The 25272-nt window shown below is 37.8% G+C and overlaps 1 protein-coding gene across 6 annotated transcripts in view; it reads right to left on the reverse strand.

Annotated features, from left to right (window-relative positions):
• The window catches only part of SSBP2 (single stranded DNA binding protein 2), a 316027-nt gene that overhangs the window by 259108 nt on the left and 31647 nt on the right, over nucleotides 1-25272 (reverse strand). The window lies entirely within an intron of this gene.

Consider the following 25272-nt stretch of genomic DNA (forward strand, 5'->3'; position numbering starts at 1 on the left):
TTCTTGCAGTGTCCTCAAATTCAGCAAACCTACTCTATTAAATTAGAAGGGAAAAAAATTCAAGAGAATTTAAAAAATCTATTAAAAGAATTCCAACTGAGAATACCCTGTTGATTTAAAAACAATGCAAAACAAAACAGGCACCCCAGCTGGCTCAGTCAGAAGAATAGAAGAGCGAAGATCATGCATCTCTTGATCTGTGGGGGAGGGTAGTGAGTTTGAGCCCCACTGAGTTCGAGCCCCACATTAAGTGTAGAGATTAAATAAATAAAACTTTAAAAAACAAGACAGACAAAACCCCCTTGATCCTACCTGCCATGAATTGGTAAGATTATAAGATACAAAGGTAATTATGGCCCAACTATAATGGAATGTAAAAGGTAAATTAAGTAATGGAGGTGGGTAAATGAGGATTGTCTACTAGATAACCTGAGGGGAAAATGTGGCTGTCTCACAAAGGGAGTGCTTTTATTTTGGGTGTTTTTGTTTTGTTTTGTTTTGTTTTGTTTTGTGGTTATTTATTTTTGAGAGAGATAGACAGAGCGTGAGTAGGGAAGGACAGAGAAAGAGTGACATAGGATCCAAAGCAGGCTCCAGACTCTGAGCTGTGAGCACATAGCCCACTAGGGGGCTCAAACCCGCAAACTGTGAAACAGAAGATCAGGACCCCAGCAGAAATTGAAGCTTAACCTATTGGGCCACTCAGGTGCCCCAAGGCAGTGCTTTTTTATTTGATATGCCTTTACTACCGTATTCTACTCTAATTTGATATGCCTTTTCATCTTTCATCAGTTTTGTCCTAAGTCAATCTCGAACAAGGACCTGTGTAATCAAGACTAGCATTGGCTAGTGTTGCTCTTGGTTAGAACCGGACAAATGATGATGAGACATGATAAAGACCTGTACAATTATGAGATTTAGTCACATTTTTCCAAAATTTCTACATCAACATTTATTGATCATCTTCTAGAAGCCAAACCATAATATGAGGGACTAATGAATGGAAAAAAGAACTGGAAGACCTCAATTAGAAAACAGCCTCTCATTCTTAATTAAAGAATACAAACCTATCAACAGGAAACTAAAAAGCACACTTCCATAAAAACAAAACAGTGCCTCAAATATAGTATGAATACATAAACAATGAGGGGATCCCAAGCATCACTCTTACAGGAGGGAATAGGAATGAGTGAACATTTCTAAGAAGAAATGAGACAGGTATATTTTAATATAGGCAACAGGCAAAAATGGGCAAGGAGGAGAAAACATTATAGTCATGAGAACAAGAATAAAAATCTGTAAATCAAGTAAAAAAATTAAATTTGATTCTAGCATTTGTTTTATGTAAATAATTAATTTTAATGTCTTTAACACACCCCAATAAATAAATCCTAAAGAAGAAGGCAAGAGAATATATATTTTTATACGTACATTTGAATATGACTACATCTAATGCTGTCAAAATTCACTGATGTCAAAATTCATTGAATAACAATAAAAATTAATTAACTTGATTCTTCTTTCTTTCAGGCATAAATCGAAATAGGTAAGAGGGTGTGAAAACCTAAAGTAGAGCAAGTTTAACTCTATAAAGTGTTCACATCTTGATACAGGAAAAGAATTAAATAATTAGGTGCTTGTCTTTAAGAGCACTTTCTTATATCTCCTACTAAAACAAAGGAAACAAACAGCCTGATTATGTTTTTAAAGGACTAAACTCAGCTAAATAATTGATTCTGCTCTGTAACTTCTCAAGAAAATATCTGTTCTAAATACACCAAAATATGAATAATTCCTTCAAGATAATTAATATTTATAATTTAAAAAGGAAACATTTTTCTATAGCTTATCACTTTGCCAGAAATTTACCATATGCTTGGATAACAGTATAATGAAGCAGAAGGTAGTCTTGGAAAAGTTATTATCAATGAAAGTTCAATAAAAAGGATTATCAAAAATATATCCATTGCATAAGGGAGAAAAAGTCAAGCCTTTAAAGACATGCCAGAAAAATCCAAGGTAACAAGTAATTTATCTTCAGATAAATCACCAAAAGGAAAATAGTTTTACGTCTGTAGACTATTTGTGATATATAAAGAAATATATAAACTGTAGGAGACAAATAAACTTGATCATTCTGCCTGATAGGAGAAAATTGAAATCTTATTCTCAAACAAAAGAGATAACTCCAGCAGCATATAGAAGTAGTACAGCACACTGGTTAAGAGTGTGGGTTCTGGAGCATGACACTACCTAGATTCATATTCTTACTCCTCCGCTTCTTAGTTTAGCTGTGTTGTCTATATAAAAGTTCTATAATCTTTCTATACCTTAATTACCTCATCTATACAAGGGGTGGTAATAATAGGACCAACTGCTAAGTTGGCATGAGGCTTAAATGTGTTAATACATAAATGGAGAACTTAGTGCCCGGCATTTGGAATGCAACTGTAAGCTATTTAAACTATTTTTATTATCACTGTTGTTATTATTATAGACTAAATAGCTATCCTGAAGCTTCAGACATTTCTTTGGAGATTGCCTACTGTAGCTATTATTAACCACTAGCTCCTCATGCAAAATACCAAAAGTTATGATCTGATCTTATATTTATAGGTACATTCTCCCACCATATGACAGTAAAAGGATATTTAAGGTGTAAATCCACAAGGACAAAGATGAGACAACACTAACAAAATCATGGTAAATGACTTCTCAGATCCCAGAAATCTGAATACTAGCCAGGCAAAGATTAAGTAAAAGCAACTCAATTTATATGATGGAATCTCCGAAAGACTAAACTGGTAGTACCACGTACTTGTAGAAGTGAGAAAGATGAACAGAAGGACCGATTAAAAATCTGTTTGAAAAGCTGTTAGATTCCCAATTCCCAACTCTACCTCTCTCTCCCTCACTCAAGACGAACGCCCCTCCTCACCCCTGCAGAACACCAGGGGTTTATTCTCATTTTTAAATTTTTTTTAATGTTTATTTTTGAGGGAGAGAGAGAAAGAGCGAAGAGGGGAGGGGCAGAGAGAGTCAGAGAGAGAGAGAGAGAGAGAGAGAGAGAGACAGAGAGACAGAGAGACAGACAGACAGAATCCAAAGCAGGCTCCAGGCTGTGAGCAAAGAGCCCAACATGGGACTTAAACTCACCAACCAAGAGATCATAACCTGAGCCGAGGTCAGACGCTTAACCACTGAGCCCCCCCAGGTGCCCCTATTCTCATTTTTCAAATGGTCTTACTATTACTGGATGACATAAGGCAAGTTTAGAGCAGGCAACGCACACTAAAAAAAGAGAGGGATAAAAAGAAAGTCTATGTGCTTCTTCCCATATTTGGTTTGCAAAACACTGAGACAGGCTTACACCCTCCAGGCAGGTAACAAAGATTCTTCTCAGGGGAATCTAAGCACTAAAATAAAACACCTAAAAATATGGATATCAGAAAGTCTTCATTCGGACAGTCCAGTCAGATTATTCAGAAAGTTAGATTAATGAGACTGAAATTTACTTCATAAATCTACAAGCCTCATCCACAGAGAACTAATTTGCAGCTTTGTAAAACTCTTTTTAGAATGCTTAAGTGAACAGATTAGCCAGAAACTGTCACACATTTAAAGAGAACCTGAAATAGGAAAGATAAGGACCAAATCAAGCAAACAAAAAGAGTAACTTAGAAGAAAGAGACACGTAAAGAGAAGAAAATGTTCCAAAACTATCATTAATAACCTTCAAAGCGATAAAAGAATATAAGAATGCATGAAACAAAAACAGAATGTCATTAAATAAAAGTAGAGGTCTATTAACAGGAGAATTATTTTGAATCTACAGAAGATTGAAAAATAAAACAGAAAAAAATCTTCCAATAAAGTAAAACAAAACAAAATGTGGAAAATAATTGAAGAAAAAAGATAAAATAATTAGAGGACCAGCCCACAAAGTTCCTACAACATCCAAAGAAAATAGGAATTCTAAAAACAGTGAGTGAGGGAGTGAGTGAGTGGAGACAGAGAATTAAAGGAAAGAAATAAAAGAACTAACTCAAAAAAATGCCCAGAACTGCACATGATTTCCTATGTCAGAAGAAGCTACTTGCGAACGTGCTTCACTGACATGAGGGCCCACCAAAGAGGAAATCAGGTAATAGGGCATCCAACACAAAAAAAGAAGCAAAATGAATCCCTAGGATGACAGGGATGGTGGCAAAAGTAAAGTCTACAATACCTATGCCAAAGACCACAAGAATATCCAGTGCAGATTAGAACAGGTCAGAAGAGTCTGAGAGCTAGACCTTTAAAAAAATGAGATTAATAAAATAATTAAGAAGATATTTAGACAACCAGAGAGAGTTTGGGGGTAAATTCATGATAAGTACATAGAAAATTAAGCTGCCTTTTCACAAATAAATGTATTCGGGGGAAAATAAAACCACACAAGAAAGAAAAAGCAGTCACAGAATACCACTACAGGCAGAGCTATGAAGAGCATTTACAGAGTTATAATAATGTAAACATTAAGTAAATACTACTGTAACCAAAATTAGAATAACAAAAGTTTTATCTTCCACTGTGGGAAGTCAATAGACAGTATCTAAAAAAATCAAGTAGCAGCAATATAAGTTTGTTATTTGCAGATATGAAAATAAATAGCAAAAGAATCAACTAAAAGAGTTAACCACAGTTGATCCTAAGAAACAGGAAATGGGATAAGGGTGAGAGCAGACAATGTAGTTTCTCATCACAAGCCTCACAGAACTATTTGGCACTCTTTCAACAATATATTTGTACACTGTAAGATATTAATAGAATATATATAATGATAAAGTTAATCAAAATAAAATATAATTTCCTAATTACAACATTAATAGATGTTCATATAATTTGAAAACTGCACAGGAATTAATAACGAAAGAATGCTGCCATCCAGATAAAACTATTAATATATTGCTGTATTGCCTTTGAATATTTTTACTGCATAAACACACACTCATGTAATTTTTTTAAAAAACAAAGCTTCAGATTCTTGCTGAATATGCAAATTTACATGCTCTTTTTTAATGAACATTATATCATTAACATTTCTGATGTCCTTAAATATTTTCTAAAAACACATTCCTCCTCATCCTCAGGCATCACGTATTTAACCATTTTCCTACTAACTCCTTAGCATACAGTTAATAAGGTTTTCCTTTCTCAAACTCCCATCCCTTGACTTGTGGTGTCTTCCCAGATTCTCTTTAGCCACTTCTGTTTCTCCTTTGTGGAATCCTTCTCCTCGGCCTACCCCTTAAATGTTGGTGTCCCACACAATTTCATCCTTCATTTTCTCTCTTCACCCTGGATGACTCCAATAACAACACTATATCCTGATAAATGATAATCACCAAGTTTTGTTAATTCTCCCTTTTAAATAACTTGAACCTACCAGCTTCTATCAGTCATTTCCATCTAGTTCAAACCATCATTATCACCAACCTAGATTCCTAACTCATCTCTGGACTCCACTTCTGTCCCCTTCCAAAGCAGTCTCCACATCAGCAGTCAGAATGATCTTTTAAAAACAGAAACCTAATCTCATAGCACCCTGCTTAAAACCCTTCAGTAGCTTACTGTTGTTTTAGAACAAATTCCAAAATGTTTTCCTACCTATAAGGTCCTATATAATCTGGCCTGTGCCAACTTCTCCAGCTTTATTCCACACCACTCTTCCTCTGGTTCTCCATGCTCCAGCCACACTAGTCTTCTTGTTCTTCAAACATCTCAAGATTTCTCTTGCCTGGAGGCCTTGGCACATGCTGCTCACTTCGCCTGAAACAATTCCCTCTCCACCTCTTGGCAAACTCCTATTCACCCTGAACAAGACCCTCAAGTTGCTCGTTTCATACTATGGAAACACTGCTTCTGGAGCTGGGCAACACTGAAATCTAAGATAGGGAGTACATTAATAAAAGAATTTGCAATATTTCTGTGTAATGTCTGCATCCCATGATAATATAAACTGGACAGGAACAAGTCTTGTTCAGTGTTGGCCCCCCTGCACCAAGCAAAGTACCTTTTGGGCAGTAGATTCATTTGTTGAATGGTTCAATGACTCCCAAACCTCTATCTTGGTGTTCGAAACTCTTCTAAATTCTAAATCCATATAATCAACTACCATCTCCACCTGTATCTCCTATAGTTTTCTCAGACTCAACATATTCAGGGCTTAACTAATATTACCTCCTTTATATCTAGTTCCCCTGCTGTCTTCTCATTAATGGCACCCTGTCAATTCTGTTCCTCAAATCTGCTTAGATTAGTCCCCTCTTTTCCACCTATTTTGTCACAGTTATAAGTTCAGTCCCTTACCAATTCTTATCTCAATTATTACATAGCTTAATACGGAGTCTCCACACATCCAGCATCAAACTCATCTGTCTTCTAACCTTAGGACCAACATAATGATTTTTTTTTAAACTAAAACAAATTTGGTCCTATCATTCCCACACTTAGAATTCTTCAATGATCTTTTCCCTACATGTGAACTACTGCTGCTGCAATACTACTATACTATGGGCGGGTTGCTGAATACGATAAACTCTGTTATTGCTTGTGCATTTGTCTTTTCTAGTGCCTCTGTCAATATGCCCATCCTCTCTTACTCATTTTGCTAACTTTTTAAGACTCAACCTAAAGGTATGTTGACCTTTTTCCTGACCACATCACCCCAGGCTGACTTGGGTGCCCTTCCTCTGTGTTTCCACAGTATCCTGGGTATCACAGCATTTATTACACAATGACATAACTTACCTGCCTCCCCATTTGATCCTAATTACACAGAAGTGCTACATGTTGTTTTATCTTTGTATTGCCAAAATCTATTAAATAGTTAGCCCCCAAAATAATTTGCAGCATGACTGTCAATGTAATGACATCATTGGTGACATGTTTGGTATAAATTTTGTAATTTTTATACAATTAAGGCAATATATATCTTGAACCTCACTAGAAGACTTTTCCATTTTAAAATCTCCTTTAATTGTTCTTTAAATACTATATTCAAAGTTCCAAAATTGAAGAAAAACAGAAGAATATTTCCTGACTCTTCATAGCACCAGTAGGTAGACCATCTGCTATGGGTCTTTCACACTCCTCTCCATCTTCCTGGGTATGCGACAAATTCAAGATCTTGAGCATGCTCTAGCAGGGCCACTTCTCTGGGTTGTGTGTGCAGTAAGCAACCTTGAAGGATGAGGTAAAGAAAAGTCTTGCTCCTCCACTGCAATCCACTATATGTACATTTATCTGACCATATTGTATCACTCCCATGGGACATGGAAGCAAGGAGAACTAAAACAAATATGCTAATGCTTATGCTGCTTGCTGTGCCAGAAGTAAATAGAGTCCTTTGTCTCTGACCTAGGAGTCTCATGCCTTCTACCAGCACCTATGAAACATTAATAGGCTACTAATAAGTAGACTGAAAACAAATCCAAAACGTACCAATTTGCCTCTTGGCAATTTACAGACCCCTACAATCAAATATACATTTAAACCTGAATGATACTACCATTTCTTCTTCATGTTACACAAAATAATATATGAAAATCCAGGTTCCCCACAAAATTCAACTTACTGTACATTGCAAGATTTTCTACCAGCTTATTTTTACTGTTTCAATTATTTTCCCCCAAATAAACTTCATAATTCTACTTGTGTTTTCATTTTCCTCTTTTATTCTATATGTTCCCTAAAGCAGAAGAGTTTTCCAGTCTATGGTCTCTCTAAACATAAGTTATAAAACCCACAACCAAACAATTCACAAAGCCTGCTGAAAAGTTACCAGAACCAATTAATGGAACATACATGGTTGTCATCTTTCCACATAAAAGGTTGTCAGTAGATAGCTGAAGCATGTTGGTATCTCTTCTAATTTGAGTTCTAATCTTATAAGCCCCTGAGAATTCTTTGCCTCACCCTCCGGATGGAAAGAGGTTTTTTTTCATCATTTATTTATAAGTATTCCTTTTTGATAATAGACCTTCCCACCTTCCCAGACATTAAGCAATTAACTATGAAATTATATTTCTGAAAAAGACAAGGAAAGGCGACAAGGGAAACTCATAGTGACATATTATCAACAAGGAAATTTTTTTTTAGGAATTTACATAAGAAAGGTTGGATGGAGGAAGAAACTATCAAGGCTTTTCATTGTGGCTATAATATAAATTATGTCCCACACACAGAGATAGAATTCAGAGGACTAACTAGAATGAGTAGATTCAAAGTGGCTGACTAGCAAAGAAAAACCCATACAAAGCTGAGAAATATAAAAGGTAACAGTGATAAGGAAAAAACAACAAACCCAGAGACATTAATTAGCTTTGAAAACAGGGGGGGCGCCTGGGTGGCGCAGTCGGTTAAGCGTCCGACTTCAGCCAGGTCACGATCTCGTGGTCCGTGAGTTCGAGACCCGCGTCAGGCTCTGGGCTGATGGCTAGGAGCCTGGAGCCTGTTTCCGATTCTGTGTCTCCCTCTCTCTCTGCCCCTCCCCCGTTCATGCTCTGTCTCTCTCTGTCCCAAAAATAAATTTAAAAAAACGTTGAAAAAAAATTAAAAAAAAAAAAAAGAAAACAGGCAAAGTAGGCTAGCTAGCTCACAAAAGAGGTCATCCAGCAACTACCAATAAGCCTTCTACTGGAAGCAGAGCTCATACTGGTGGCAAACTTAAGTGAAAAAATTCCCCACATGCAAAGGAAGCAACTGAGACTTGAGATCAGGAAATTGGTGGAGGCTGAGGGTTTCACCAGCTTCACCCAGCAAGCTCTCACTGACGTTTACAGTAGTTTTATATGTTAACACAACTATCTCAAGAATATAAATTTTACATTTCAGATATTCCCAGGAGTGCCACACACGAAAAAAGCATATGTCAACTTGTCAATATTCAATCTTCCCTAAATCCTTAGGGGAATCTCTATAGAAGACCTTCACAAGGGTCTTCCTTAATAGGCAGCTACAAGTAATGCCATAGCAAATAGGGCTGTAGCTTCCTTAACACATAAAAGCACTTGAGGCCACAGAAACTCTCATGTAAACTTCTAAGGCCATTTCTAATCTAGACATTGCTATAAACCACTTACTTAAATCTTTCACTTAAAATACAATTGATATATAAAGAACACTAGATCTATGATTTTTCTCCATTTTCCCTCAACTTTTTTTAAAACATGAATATATCTTTGACTCAATTATATAATATCATCCTTATTGAGTAAATGTTTTTCTACTGAAGCATCCTTGTTTATACATTAGGATCCAGATGAGGTCACCACAGGTTTCAAAACAAAGTAGGATAGTAACCTCCTGCTACAGAAATCCATAGGCTGTTTCCAGGTCATAAGCAGCAGCAATATGGGAAGTCTGCTCTGTGTCATCTTTAGCAGTAAGCAGTTGCAGGTTACTCAGCATCCTTTCTCCAGGACTACAGCCACCACTGCTCCTCCTTGCCCCCACAGTAACTCCCTACCTCATCCTCCAAGAGTTAAAACCAATCTCAAGGGAGAAGGGGAGAAGGGAGCAGATTACTATCTTCATCCAACAAACTCTGTTACTTTTTTCTCAAAAGAAATGCCTTTCACAGACTTCTCAGTATCCACAACGAGGGGAGGTGAAGGAAAAAGGTGTAGAACATGGCTTACCGCAAAAACAATGGAACCACCATAGGAGCCCAATTTATTTCTACCCATCTTGATTAGAAGCTAGAATTGAGACGTAGTTAAGGAGACCCCAGAAGAGAGCTGGGCCCATGTTTTAAAATGTACCCAGGATTTGTTTTCATTAGGTATAGTGAGAGAGACTTGGAAAAAAGAGTTTATTATTATTATTATTCATAATTCATAATTCCCAGGAGGAGAGGACAAGCCACTTCATACAAGGCCACATGGGAAAGCACCAGTTTGGTCTGCACAAAAGGAATGAGGGGGAAACATGGGCACAGCCTTTAATGTCATTTTCTCAGGAAAGGCAAGGAAGGATAGGATAACTAGTTCTGGATTAGCTAGTTTGAATAATCTCAGCAGGCTCTGGGGTGTAGGGACTGCCCCTTAGTTGACTGCTAGTTGCCCTGAGGTGTTGCTAGGGCAGGTGGCTCAGCCTGGGAGAAAGCAACAAAGGTGGCGTGTAGTGGCCCAGGACTCCTCGGTTTGCATACGAAAGGCACACACCCAGAGGAGTGCTATCTATAGGAATCCCAACTATCTTTAGCAGTTAGCAAGCCCTGGGAGGGGCAACCCATCACCAGCCTGCAAGATCCCAAGTTGCTAAAGCATCATAAAATACAGAAAATAAAATATCTATAGATATACATATAGATATGGTCAACAGCCCAGAATGTACTTCTGAGGTCAGAGTTCATCTAGATTGCATTTTTTAAATAAATGCCTGGTCTAAGCTCCAGAATTTCCTTGAACTAATGCACTTCTTCCTTGAAGCACCCCTAACCCACCTCTCCCTTATGTCACCACTAGCATGCACTGATGGAAAATATATCAAAGCAGTTACTCCAAATAGTCTTCCCTTGTTTCAAACTGATTGTTTACATCACAATCTGAAATGTGTATTACAATCCATCAAAATGATGGCATGGTCTTTGCTACAACTTGTGAAGAAGTCATACTATTGCCGTTAGAATCATTCAGAACACAAAAGTTTTATGTACTAAAAAAGCATACATACTAAGCTTTTTGATCTAGACCTTTAGCTACTGTTGAGATGTTTGCATAAAATTTCAACAAAAGGAACACAAAAATGATACCTCAGGATTTCAAAGACACCACTAATGTTTATCATCTTCTAGAAAAAAAGGCAAGAAAGTTGACTAGATAAATATCAAGACATCTCCCCCTCTCCTCTGCTGCTAAGCTTCTGAACAAGATTTTTGTCTTACTTCAAAAAGCCATCAGTCATGACTGTAAGAATTCATAATTTGGCTTTAACCATTGTTCAGTACAGATGTTTAACCACAGGAAAACTTCAATCTTTATACTGATTTAACTGGTTAGATGCATTTTGCTATTGAACTGTGATTTCACTGTTGAACACACTGCCTGATTATTCAACATAAAAGTAAAACTAGATCTGCTTACAACACATACACAAGTAACATTAATTACCAGGGATTTTCTTTTTGCTATGTTTTTTTTCACAATCACAGACATGCTTGCTAGGTAATATAATCGTCATGAAAAAAAATATTAGGTAGAATACTAGTTTAGAAATAAAACTAAGTGGGGAAAAAAAGCAACTAATCCAGTTTGGATGGGTACCATAAGAAAATAATGTGACTCCTACTTGATGGGATGGTTAGTCACAGCAACCAGCAACAGAACACGATGATCCAATCCCTACACTTCATCATAAATCAGCTATTTAATCCTTCTAACGGCCTTGAGAATCCCAGTATCTAAAAAACATTTCCAAATATCTTTCTTAAGTTCTGGAGAACTCAGACAACTCAGACAAGCAAACAATGGAACTCTCTAATAGAGTGCAAGATCACAGATACGACATTTTGGTTTCCTAAACCAGTTCATCAATATCATCATAAGGAATCAAATACCTTAGCAAAACTTAAAATGAAAAATTGCCAAGATTCACTGATGAAAACTGGACAGTTGTTCCAACAAAATTGGACTCTATGCCCACAGATATCACTTCCTTTTTTAGGGTTTTTATATATTCCCTGCTGCTCTACCCCTACATTGATCCATCAGGGCATACTGATCCTTATTTACATTTATGGTCTGGGGCACCTGGGTAGGCCAGTCGATTAAGCCTCTGACTCTTGATTTCAGCTTAAGTCATGATCTCACAGTTTGTGAGATCAAGCCCTGCTTTGGATTCTCTCTCCCTCTCTGCTCCTTCTCGTTCCTTCTCTCTTGCTCTCTCAAAATAAATAAATAAACTTTTAATTAATTAATTAACTATGGTCTCAACACACACACACACAAAATACCTCCCTTTCTTCAGTTATCAGCATAGCTGACACATTCAAGTATTCATCCAACAAATATTTACTGCACAAATACTAAACGCCAAGTACTATATTATTCATTGGAATTTTCAAAAAGACTTTACCAGGTATCAATAGAAAATAAAAGGGAAATAAACAACAAAAAATATATAAAATATCCTTGCTTACATTCTAATTAAGCATTAGGATCTTACTAGAGCTAGCAAATATCCATGACATGAAGGTCTTGTCAGAAATATTGCTAAGATAAATATATTACAGCATGCCAAATCTGTAATTTAACTATACAGGTACATTGTGAGAGTTCCATGCTTTCCAGCTGAAGGTCATTTTCTTCCTCTTCTCTGTATGGTTTCATTCTCTTCACATCAAAGCCAAGAGCATAATTCTAATCCTTCCACTTAATTCTCATTTCCAAACTAGAAGACCTACCTTTCTCCTATTTAGTAACTATAACACTCTTTCACAAGAATGCAACACACTGCTGAAGAGAGGCAGTGGAGAAATGAGGAAAAGGGAGGCTGGAGGGTGGAAACAATGGGCTTTTATCAGCCAGTGGTGAACCTTTTAAAACACTAAAACTTGGAACAGCCTTAACAATAACTGCAGTAATGAGGCAGAGTCTGTGTATTATTCTTCAAGTAGTAATCATTTTAATTATAACCAGAAACACAGAGATAATAGCTAGCAAATGATATCCTAAGATTTCTGTAACATAGAAACAACTCTAGGCACTAGTTACATGACCTTGAGCGGGTATTTTATTTCTTTAAACCTTTGTTTACTTATCATATGTTAATAAGATGTACCTCACATGGCTGTTCTAAGTGTAAAGTATACCAGTGTAAGTGAAGGACCTGGTATGATGTGTGCTATGTGGTAGAAATACACAGTAGGTCTCTTCCCTTTAAGAAAGCATAAAAGTGCAAAATGGAAGAACGGACAAAAACTGTCACTCACTTACCTTCTCAAGTGCATACACAATTACAGTATAAAAGTTTATTTACTTTTAAATGTTCAGCTCAAATGAATCCTTCCCCAGCATATCCAGCAAGTGTTTTCTTCCACCTTTGAAATCTCATAACGCTTTGCTAGTCCCTCTCTAATAGCATTGTGATTATATGGTTTTTTTAATCAAAAAAATTTTTTAATGTTCACTTGTTTCTGAGAGACAGACAGAGACAGAACACAAGTGGAGGAGGGACAGAGAGAGAGGGAGACGGAATTTGAAGCAGGCTTCAAGCTCTGAGCTGTCAGCACAGAGCCGGACACAGGGCTTGAACTCATGAACCATGAGATCATGACCTGAGCTGAAGTCAGTGCTTAATCGACTGAGCCAACCAGGCACCCCAACATTGTGGTTATTTGTACACAAATTTTATGTCCTCTATGTGAAAAATCAACTTAAAAATCAGAAACCCTTTATTACTTTTGCCAAATGAGGAAGTTTTTAAAAATAAACTAAAACAAATCTCTTTTAACACTCACTCATTTAGAAAAAAAAGAACTATCCTGAATAACGGAAAGAAGGTTCTATATGAGTTACAAACGAATAGTTAGCACCTTGTCTGAGATTACATTACTCCTACCCAAATTGTTACACACCGTTAGTAAGAGTTATATGTAACTCTGTGTGTGTGTGTGTGTGTGAGTGTGTGTGTACATAAATTTGTCCTTTAAGAAGGTTCTCAGTTTCCTGGAAGAGGAAAGATTCATAATGACAAGTTAATAGAAGGCTATCAATATGGTTGATTATTGTTGGTAGTAGAATATAAAGGTTCATTTCCTTCAACCCCATTCTTCTTCAACTTATGGTCTCCATAAAAATATAGAGTGCTTTTATTCTATGCTCAGGCTGTGAGTATATCCAATTGTATGTATACAAAATACAGGTAAGTCAAAGTAAAAGTCTGACTCTGAAAACTGAAGAAATGAATAGCTTTAGATGCCCTTGTTTTCCAAATGGAAACCTGTACCCAAGTACAGGTATTATTTTTACTTTAACTCGTTTTTATTGAGACTAACATCTATTTCCCTGACATGTTAAATACAACATCAAGAGGGGCGCCTGGATGGCTCACTCAGCATAGCATGTGACTCTTTTTTTTTTTTTTTAATTTTTTTTCAACGTTTATTTATTTTTTTTGGGACAGAGAGAGACAGAGCATGAACGGGGGAGGGGCAGAGAGAGAGGGAGACACAGAATCGGAAACAGGCTCCAAGCTCTGAGCCATCAGCCCAGAGCCTGACGCGGGTCTCGAACTCACGGACCACGAGATCGTGACCTGGCTGAAGTCGGAGCTTAACCGACTGCACCACCCAGGTGCCCCAACATGTGACTCTTGATCTCGGGGTTGTAAGTTTAGGCCTTACGTTGGCTGTAGATATTACTTAAAAAGAAAATAAAATATTAAAAAAATTATATATATGTGTGTGTGTGTGTATATGTATATTTATATATGTGTGTATACATATAAATACGCTCCCCCCCACACACACACACACGATCACCATGATTTATGAGCATCTATTATAAAGCTACATCTCACAGAAACCTGCTACAGACGCTATACCCCAGAGAGTTAAGTATTCCACACAGACTGTTGAACTGGATGCGGTATATGAGTCATTAGCATGGCATAGATAAGGCACAATATTGAGGAGCATTACAGGTGGCTGTTTGTCCTCTGGTCTTACCACATTCATTTTCCCAGAGCCGAGGAAGGGTTATATATTTCTCCAACTCACTTTTCTTTCTCTATCTTTTCTGTTTCTCTGCTAAGAGTGCTACTTGCTGCCACTACCACAATTTCTATCACTGCTAATCCAAACACTTATCTCTGCTGCTTTCTTCCCTCCTATGCTGTCTACAATCAACTGCCCATCTGTTAAGAATGCAAAAGCTAGTCACTAAAAAACATAGTATACAAAGTACTATGAAAGTATACATTTATCTCAAAAAGCAACACTTACTTATAAAACATTCCAAGTAAATTTTAGAATAAATATGCTGAGGTCTTCAAATATCTTACTGAAATTTTTATTACAGTTGCACTTGAGTTTATAGATTAATCTGGGGGAAATGACATCTTTGTTACATTAAGTCATCCCATGGTATTTCTCTCCTACTAGTTATGTCTTCTTTTATATCCTTTAATAGAGCTTTAAAATTCCTCTATAATAGTCTCATGCAATTTTTTTCAGTTTAGTTATTTGATTGTATTGGTTGCTATTGTTGTATACATTGCTAGGTCAATTGCTCCACTAGACTTTAGGACATAGTGCAAAGAGCCACTGTCATAAAAACATTGTGATACTAGACAGAAACAGACAAATGATCAATGAAATGTGAGAAAGAACTCATATATGGTAAGGGTGTACTACAAGTAAATAGGAAAAGTACAAAGTGCTTGTATTCTACAGGAAGAAAAATAAAATCAAACACGACACTTTACATGTTTACTTTTACACAAAAGTAAACTCCTTAGGGATTAGAGACTCAAATGTAAAATACAACAAATATAAAATACAAATAATATAAAATATAACTGTAAAGCAAATAGAAGAAAACATAGGGAAATGTGTGATATCAGGATAGAAAAGGATTTCTTCAGACCACAACAACATGAATCACAATGTACTGATTTTCGTGTTGTGATAAGACAATTTAACCACTTGAAGGTTAAGGATTCCTGGGGTGCCTGGGTAGGTCAGTCAGTTAAGTGTCCAAGTTTGGCTCAGGTCATGATCTCACACTTCATGGGTTTGAGCCCTGCATTGGGTTCTGCCCTGATAGAATGGACCCTGCTTGGGATTCTCTCTCTGCCCTTCCCCCACTTGCATTTTCTCTCTCTCAAAAATAAATAAATAAACTTCAAAATAAACAAAAGAGAAAATTAAGGATTCCTTATCAAAGGAGGACACCACAGACAAAATTAACAGACTATATTACAGTGTCTAAAATCAACAAGGTTAGTGTCTAGAATATTCAAGGAAATCCTGCTGAGTAGGGAAAATGGTAAAGGATATGAACAGTGAATTCACATTTATTCACCCAGCAAATATTTATTGAGCATCTACATTTTAAGGGCAAGAGTTACAGGTATATAAAACATAGATAAGATCCCATCCTTCAAAGGAAGGCACTTGAGCACTGGAAATACCTATAGAAATATACATAATAAGATTAATATACGATGTTTTTTATGATAAACAGTATAAAGAAAGATAAAGCAAAACAAAGATAGAAGATGATGAAGAGTACTCCTTTAAATAAGATGGTCAAAGATATAATATTTAAGCAGAAATCCAAATAAAGTGGGTGAACAAAGTGAATAAGAAAAAAAGAGTTTGGGGGTACGTGGGTGGCTCAGTCTTATTATGGGTCCGACTCTTGATTTTGGCTCAAATCATGATCTCAGAGTTGTGAGATCGAGCCCCACATCAGCACGACTCGGCTCCTGCTTAGCATGGGCCTTAAGATTCTCTCTCTCGGGGGCGCCTGGGTGGCGCAGTCGGTTAAGCATCCGACATCAGCCAGGTCACGATCTCGCGGTCTGTGAGTTCGAGCCCCGCATCGGGCTCTGGGCTGATGGCTCGGAGCCTGGAGCCTGTTTCCGATTCTGTATCTCCCTCTCTCTCTGCCCCTCCCCTGTTCATGCTCTGTCTCTCTCTGTCCCAAAAATAAATAAAAAACGTTAAAAAAAAAAAAAAAAAGATTCTCTCTCTCACTTTCCCTCTATCCTTGCTCCGCCTCTTGCTCGCTCTTTCTCTCAAAAAAAAACCAAAAAACAAAAAAAACAAAACAAAAAACCAAACCCCAAAGAAATGAAAAAAAGTAAGTAATGACATACCACTTTATAAATATCAGACCAGCAAAAATATAATGTGAGATAATATCAAGTATCAGTGGAAGTAGAGGGAAAGGGGAACTCTCTTGTATTGTTAGTGAAAGTGTAAAGTGCTACAGCCATTCTGGAAAGCAAGCTGACAGCACTTAGTGAAATGAAGTATGTTCTACCCTGTGATCCAGAGATCTTTCTCTAGAAAATCAGAGTTCTCCAAGAAGTTGTTGTATGAAAGAAGACTTGTATGAAAATGGAAATCATAGAGTTGTTTGTGGTATCAGGAAATTAAAGGCAATCCAGGTTATCATCACCAGAGGAAGATATATATGGCAGACATATACTCTGAAGTAGCTACAGCAGGCACAAGTTATGAAATATATACAGACTTAAACAGATTTTCTAAAGTTGAACACTGAAATACAGGAAAAAAATCTCTGATTTTCTTTGAAATAATATAGTATGTAGAGGTGAAATTGTGGGGGTTGGGGAGGCAAAGGGAGGAGTAATTTGAAATATTTATTAAGCCAGATTAGCTATGAGTTGATAATTGCCAATGATGCATGATGGATACATGGGAGTTATAGTACCTTCTGCACACTTGTATGAAGTTTTCCATCAAAAAGGCATTTTTAGAGGGTTAAGTGAAAATTGAAACAGATCTATACCAGAATATCACTAATATAAATTAAAAACACTTATGTGCACAAAACACTACATTTTTTTTTCTTAATTTTTTTTTTCAACGTTTATTTATTTTTGGGACAGAGAGAGACAGAGCATGAACGGGGGAGGGGCAGAGAGAGAGGGAGACACAGAATCGGAAACAGGCTCCAGGCTCTGAGCCATCAGCCCAGAGCCTGATGCGGGGCTCGAACTCCCGGACCGCGAGATCGTGACCTGGCTGAAGTCGGAGGCTTAACCGACTGCGCCACCCAGGCGCCCCATCACCACATTTTTTTAAAGACACAGACATATCCAAAAACATTAGTATGGATGTCTACGGAGACAAAGAATGAGAATAGAAATTGTGGACATATGAGGATTTTTTTTCCTAAGGGGAGTGGGGGTAGGGGTATTACATTTTTTAATTTATTTTTTATTTTTTAGATGTTTTATTTTCAAGTAATCTCTATACCCAACACGGGGCTCGAACTCACAACCCTGAGATCAAGAGTTGCACACTCCACCAATCAAGCCAGCCAGGCAACCCAAATGCAAACTACTTTAAATAAAATAAAACAAAAGAAAGCCCTGTACTTGCCAAAGCTAATACTGTGCCATTATCTGAGAAATCTGATTAACTGAATTTGTTTCACCTGAAGTTTAAAAAGAAAACACCAGGGGCGCCTCAGTGGGTTGGACAACCGACTTTGGCTCTGGTCAAGATCTCATGGTTTGTGAGTTTGAGCTCCTCGATGGGCTCTGTGCTGACAGCTCAGAGCCTGGAGCCTGCTTTAATTCTGTCTCAGGCTCTCTTCTGCCCCTCCCCCCTTCGTGCTAGCGCATGTGCCCAAGCTCACTCGCGCTCCCTCTCTCTCTCCTTCAAAAATAAACAAACATTGAAAAAAAAAAAAGAAAAGAAAACACTAAACAAATACAAATCCGAACTGAGAGAAGGGAGTAATTCTTCCCCATACCTAGGACCCAAAAGGCAAAAGCAAAAGGCAAAAGGTTCAATGCCCATTTCACAGAGGACAAACGGAAGGACAGTGAGTGAAATAACATTGTAAGCTCATAAAATAGCAAGTAGGAAAGGTGCAATTCAAGCCCAGGACCAGAAGTGCCACTCTTCAGTCACTGTGCATCCAATGCTGCACTATTCTAATTTAAAACCTGCACACTACTAACAGATTGACCCTCCTAAAATATAACTTTATGCCACAATGCCACTGTTACTGGCATCTCCCCCCAAATTAAATTCTGTATAGATTATATACTATCCCCAATGATCCTCACCCACTTTTTCAATATCCTACTTTTCTCCAATATAAGTCCTCTCTTCTAGCCACACTAGTCCTCCTTACTTCTTTCAAAATACCCACAACACCTCCAAGCCCCTAAGAACTTTCTCCAAACTGAATACCTCTACTCTCCTCTATACGTATTTGTATCCCATATATCCTAAAAGCTCTGGCACTGAGAACACTTTCACAACACTAATTGAGTGACTAAAGTCCCACAATTACTCCAAGAAGCTTCCCTGATGACTTCGGCAAACACCTTTCCCTTCTTTAATATCTTTTGCACTTACTCTCTGCGCCATTCAATTAACACCTATTACAGTAACACCTCATTTATCCAGCATCATTGGGAAAAGAAAGTGTTCATCAGAAGCAAATTTTCCAGACAACTTAATCATTAATTTAGGAAGCAGCAAAGTTGAGTAGTGTTGACTTTAGTTATAGATAGATGTAGGTTCAAATCTCAGTTCTGCCACTTACTAGCTAAGTGGCTTTGGGTAAGTGTCAACACTGTTTCATCACCTGTAAACAGGGGATATACTAACTTCACAAAATTGTTGTGGATTATTAAAGAAATCACACGAAAAAATCTGGTACAACCTTCTTTAAATAATGGCTACAAATTAATTCCAACTGCTACTGTGCACTAAAACAAAATAAATTCATCAAATATGTATACTTTGAGATTTTTATTAGAGGACAGTGAATGTAAATAAACCACCACTTAGAAACTCATTCATTTAACATTCATTCATCCAATATTTATCAATTCAGTAGAGGTACAGGATACAAAATCAATGTGTAAAAATAATTTCTAGGGGCGCCTGGGTGGCTCAGTCGGTTGAGCGTCCGACTTCAGCTCAGGTCACGATCTCGCGGTCGGTGAGTTCGAGCCCCGCGTCGGGCTCTGGGCTGATGGCTCAGAGCCTAGAGCCTGTTTCCAATTCTGTGTCTCCCTCTCTCTCTGCCCCTCCCCTGTTCATGCTCTGTCTCTCTCTGTCTCAAAAATAAATAAAGTTTAAAAAAAATTAAAAAAAATAATAATTTCTATACACTAATGATGAACTGTTAGAGAAACTTTTAAAAGTAATCCCACTTAGGGGTGACTGGCTGGCTCAGGTAGCAGAGAGTGTGACTTCTGATACCAGGGCTGTAAGTTCCAGCCCCACATTGGGTGTAGAAATTACTTAAAATCTTAAAAATCAATAAAAGTAATAATAACAGAATACCATCAAAAAGAATAAAATACATATGACTAAATTTAACCAAGAAGGTGAAAGATCTCTACAATGAAAACTATCATACATCACTCAAAAAACTGGTCACAAATAAATGCAAAGATATTCCATGTCCATGGATTGGATGAATCAATATTGCTAAACTGTCCAAACTACCCAAAGTGATCTAAGATTTTATGCAATCCAGGGGTGCCTGGGTGGCTCAGTCGGTTAAGCATCCAACTTCAGCTGAGGTCATGATCTTACAGTTTGTGAGTTCTAGCCCCACGTTGGGCTCTGTGCTGACAGCTCAGAGCCTGGAGCCTGCTTCGGATTCTGTGTCTCCCTCTCTCTCTGCCTCTACCCTGCTCATGCTCTGTCTCTATCAAAAATAAATCAACGCTAAAAAAATTTAAGATTTTATGCAATCCTTATCAAAATTCAAATGATATTTTTCACAGAAATAGAAAAAAATAATCCTAAAATTTGTATGGAACCACAAAAGGCCCTGAATAACCAAGGAATCCTAGGAAAGGAAGCATCATGCTTGCTGATTTCAAATTATGTTATAAAGCTATAGTAATCAAAACAGTATGGTATGGGAATAAAAACATATATATCAATGGAAGAGACTAGAGACACTAGAAATAAAGTCATGTACATATGGTCAATTAATTTACAACCAAGAAACCAAGATATAGAAGGGAAAAGAATAGTCTCTTCAATCAATGTTGCTGGGAAATCTAGATAGCCACATGTAAAGGAATGAAATTGGACCCTTATCTTACACCATACACAAAAAAATCAACTCAAAATGCATTAAAGACTTGAATTTAAGACCTGAAATCATAAAACTCCTAAAAGAAAACACAGTGGGTAAGCTCCTTGACAGCGGTCTTGGAAGTAACTTTTTTGGATATGACACTAAAAGCAAAGGCAACAAAAGCAAAAACAAGCAAGTGGGACTACATCAAGCTAAAAAAAAAAAAAAAAACTTCTGCAGAGTAAAGGAAACAATCAACAGAGTGAAAAGGCAACCTACAAAATGGTAGAAAATATTTGCGAGTCATATCCCTGATAAGGGATTAACTACTAAAATATGTAAGACAATCCTAAAATTCAATAGCAAAAAAAAAACCCCAAGTAAACCAATTTAAAAATGGGAAAGAACTGAAACAGACATTTCTCCCAAGAAGATATACAAATGATCAAGGGATATATGAAAAGGAATCCTAATCCTCAAAGAAATACAAATCAAAACTACAATGAGATATCACCACACACCTGTTAAAATAGTTATCAAAAAGACAAGAGATAAAATGTGTTGGTGAGGATGTACTATTGGTGGAAATATAAATTCACGCAGCTACTAAAAAAAAAAAAAAAAAAAAAAAAAAAAAAAAACAGAAAAAAACCAGAATGGAGGTTTTCAAAAAAATTTAAAAACAGATTGAATTTTGACCCTTTTAATAAATGTATACCCTAAAAAAATTAAAAATAGAACTATCATATGATCCAGCAATCCCACTTCTGAACATATACCCGAAGAAAATAAAAAGAGGATCTTTATTTTTTATTTTTTTAAATCTTTTTAAAAATGTGTGTTTATTTTTGAGAGAGGGAGAAAGCACGCATTAGCACGGGAGGGGGGCGGGGTGCAGAGATTGAGGGAGACAGAGGATCCTCAGCGGGCTCTGTACTGACTGACAGCAGTGAGCCTGATGCAGGCTCAAATTCATGAATGGCAAGATCCTGACCTGAGCCAAAGTCAGACGCTTAATTGACAGAACCACCCAGGCACCCCCCCCTTTTTTAAGATTTTACTGTTAAATATTCTCTACACCCAACATGGAGCTCAAATTTATAATCCCAAAATCAAGAATCACATGCTCTATCAACTGAGCCAGTGAGGTGCCCCCAAAGCAGGATCTTTAAGAGATCATCTGCACTCCCATATTCATGCAGCACTAACCACAATCACCAAGATACTGAAACAACCTAAGTGTCTGTCAATAGATAAATGGATAAAGATCTATATACAATGGAATATTATTCAGCCATGAGAAAGGACATTCCACAGTTTACAACAACATGAACAGACACTGTAGACATCATGCTAAGTGGAGGACAGAGAAAAACTAATGTTGTATGATCTCACATGTAGAATCAAAACAAAAATAAAAACAAAAACAAACTCATAGGCACAGATAACAGATTGGCAGTTGCCAAAGGTGGAGGTTGGACTAAATGGGTGAAGGTGCTCGAAAGTTACAAATTTCCAATTGTAAGATGAGAATGTTAGGAGGGGTTAAGATGGCAGAGAAGTGGGGGACGTGGGGGACTGGGCTTTTCTCATCCCTCAAACACAGCTATATTGAGGTCAGATCACTTGGAATACCCAGGAAATCGATCTGTGGAATGGAGAAAGGATCTCCACTGTTGGAGGGACACAGCATGGCAGGTGTACAGTGTGTGGATATGAGTTGGGGGAAAGGAAAACGGTGGTGCCCCAGACAGGAGGGAACTCTTTTCATGGAGAAACAAAAGGGAGAGAAAGACAGAGGTTGAGAAAGTGTGGCATCCAGTTCACACAAGAGGAAATCTCTAGTGACCATGGAATTGGGAACAGGAGGTTGAGTGCCACAGGGGTCTTTGTGTTGCAAAGAGCATTTGGAGCACAAACTCTGAGGTTTTAGAAGTGAGCAACTTTCTCTGGAGGGGAGCTGTGGTGCCTGGTCCCTGGGGTACAATCAGAGAGAGGCTTCCCCTTCCTGGAGTACTTTTAGAAAAGGGTATATTGCCTCCCTAATAAAAGACCCTGCAGGCACCAAAGGCCTTTCATCAATAGGGGACAGAGGCACACCCAGAAGGAATTTAACTTTGCTGCCTTTAGCGGTGCTACACTATTGATTCTGCAAAGTATACAGGCATGGGACTGTTTTTCAGTTTCAGGGGGCTTCAGACAGCGTGGAGAGATTCTACTACAGCGGAGGGGGGCACATCTATACAGGGGCAGGTCCTTTAAGACATCAGGTTTTCAATTCCAGCCGCGTGCCAAAGAAAAAGGCAGTTGAGTTGTGGCACTGGGCAAGCTGTCTTTGCCATTCTGTGATGGCTGCTAGAACAGTGAGAGCTGTGAGATCACCTGTCCAGGGATGAGATATTGGGGTGGCACCATTTTCCCCCAAGACAAATACAGTATAACTTCAGAGAGCAACACAATGGCCCCCAATGGAGGTGGGACCTGCATACACCAAACCACACACCCCCCACCTCCCCCATCACCCCACCCTCCCCCACCATGTGCCTGGCAACTGCTTATTTACTGGGACAAGACTTACTCTGAGCCAACACAGCAGGTGTCTCCTCTAGAGGACTAGCACAGCCAGCACCCCCCATGCACCAAGTGTACTGAAAATTGAGTGCTTCAAAATGATACCTGTAGTTCTGGTGAAAATAGGACAAGGGTTAATTCTTTTCTTTTTCCTATTTTTTCTTTCTTCTTACTTTTTTCTTTTGGAATCAGGCTCATAGTTTCTTGTTTGTTTTTTTCATTTCCTTTTCTCTCTCTCTCTCTCTCTCTCTCTCTTTGGATCAGGCCTTTTTATTCTTTTCTTTCTCTTTCTTTTTTCCCCTTTTCTTTGGAAAAACCATAAGTTCTTGATTCTCTGTTTGGTTTTTCTTATTGTTGTTCCCTTTCCTGTTCTCTTTTTTTGGGTTCTTTCCCCCCTTTTTCCAGGCTTACTTCAAAAAAACGAATCAAAGCACACCTAGTTAAAGGTCCAAACAGTCCCCACTGCAATCAAGGATGAGCTCTGCAGTAGACTGACTGGTGGGAAAGAGCAGTGAAAACACAACAGCAGAGTGCACACAGCATATACCAGAAACACTTCCTGAAGGGCCAGGCCCCGGACAGTGTTATGACTCTCAGAAGTACACTCAGGTGCAGGGAACATAACAAGCTTTTAAAACATGTAAAAGACAGAAACTTAACCAAAAGGGCCAGACAGAGGAATTCAATCCAAAAGAAAGGTCAAGAAGAAATCACAGCCAGGGACCTGCTCAACACAGATATAAGCAAAATATCTGAACAAGAATTTAGAACAACAGTAATATGACTAATAGCTGGGCTTGAAAAAAGCACAGAAGACATCAGACAACCCTTGCTACAGAGATCAAAGACCTAAAAACTAGTCAGGCTGAAATAAAAAAATGCTACAACTGAGAGGCAATACTGACTGGATATAGTCACAACAAGGGTTGAAGAAGCAGAGGAAAGAAAAGTGATACGGAAGATAACATTATGGAGAATAATGAAGCTGAAAAGAAGAGGGGGACGAAATTATTAGATCACAAGGGGGAGACTTAGAGAACTTAGTGATTCCATAAACAAAACAATATCTGTATCATAGAAGTCCCAGAAGAAGAGTGGGAAGAAGGGACAGAAAGTTTATTTGAACAAATTATAGCTGACAACTTCCCTAATCTGGGGAAGGAAACAGACATCCAAGTCCCAGAGGCACAGAGAACTCCCCTCAAAATCAACAAAAACAAGTCAGCACCATGACATATCATAATGAAACCTGCAAAATACAAAGAAAGAATTCAGAAAACAGCCAGGGACAAAAGGCCCTTAACCTACAAGAATAGACACATAAGGTTAGCAGTAGACCCGTCCACTGAAACTTGGCAGGCCAGAAGGAAGTGGTAGAAAATATTCAATGTGCTGAATGGGAAAAAATATGCAGTCAAGAATTCTTTATTCAACAAGCCTGTCATTCAGAATAGATGGAGTTTCCCAGACAAACAAAAGCTAAAGGAGTCCATGACCATTAATCCAGCCCTGCAAGAAATTTTAAGGGGGACTCTGTGAGTGGAGAAAAATAAAAAGAAGACCAAAGCAACAAAAACTACAAAGAATTAGAGAACATTACCAGAAACAACAGCTCTACAGGTAAGAATGGTAAATTCATCTTTCAACAATATTTCTTTTTTTTTTTAAGCCAAGTATTTTTATTTAATACATTCTAATCAAATAGTAACAGCAGTAAATAAACACTTTGAAAAACAGGCAGGTATCCCCCTATCTCTGGAAGAAAATTAAGTCGAAGTATTCTACCTGGTCACACAATTCAAGGACAACTTGGAAATTTCTAAAGCCATTTCCCAAAAGTCAATGGCAACAGGTTGGGATACAGCTACTTCAAAGGATAAAATGCCTGTATCTACAT

This window comes from Felis catus, chromosome A1 (genome assembly GCF_018350175.1).
Source record: "Felis catus isolate Fca126 chromosome A1, F.catus_Fca126_mat1.0, whole genome shotgun sequence".
Taxonomy (NCBI): domain Eukaryota; kingdom Metazoa; phylum Chordata; class Mammalia; order Carnivora; family Felidae; genus Felis; species Felis catus.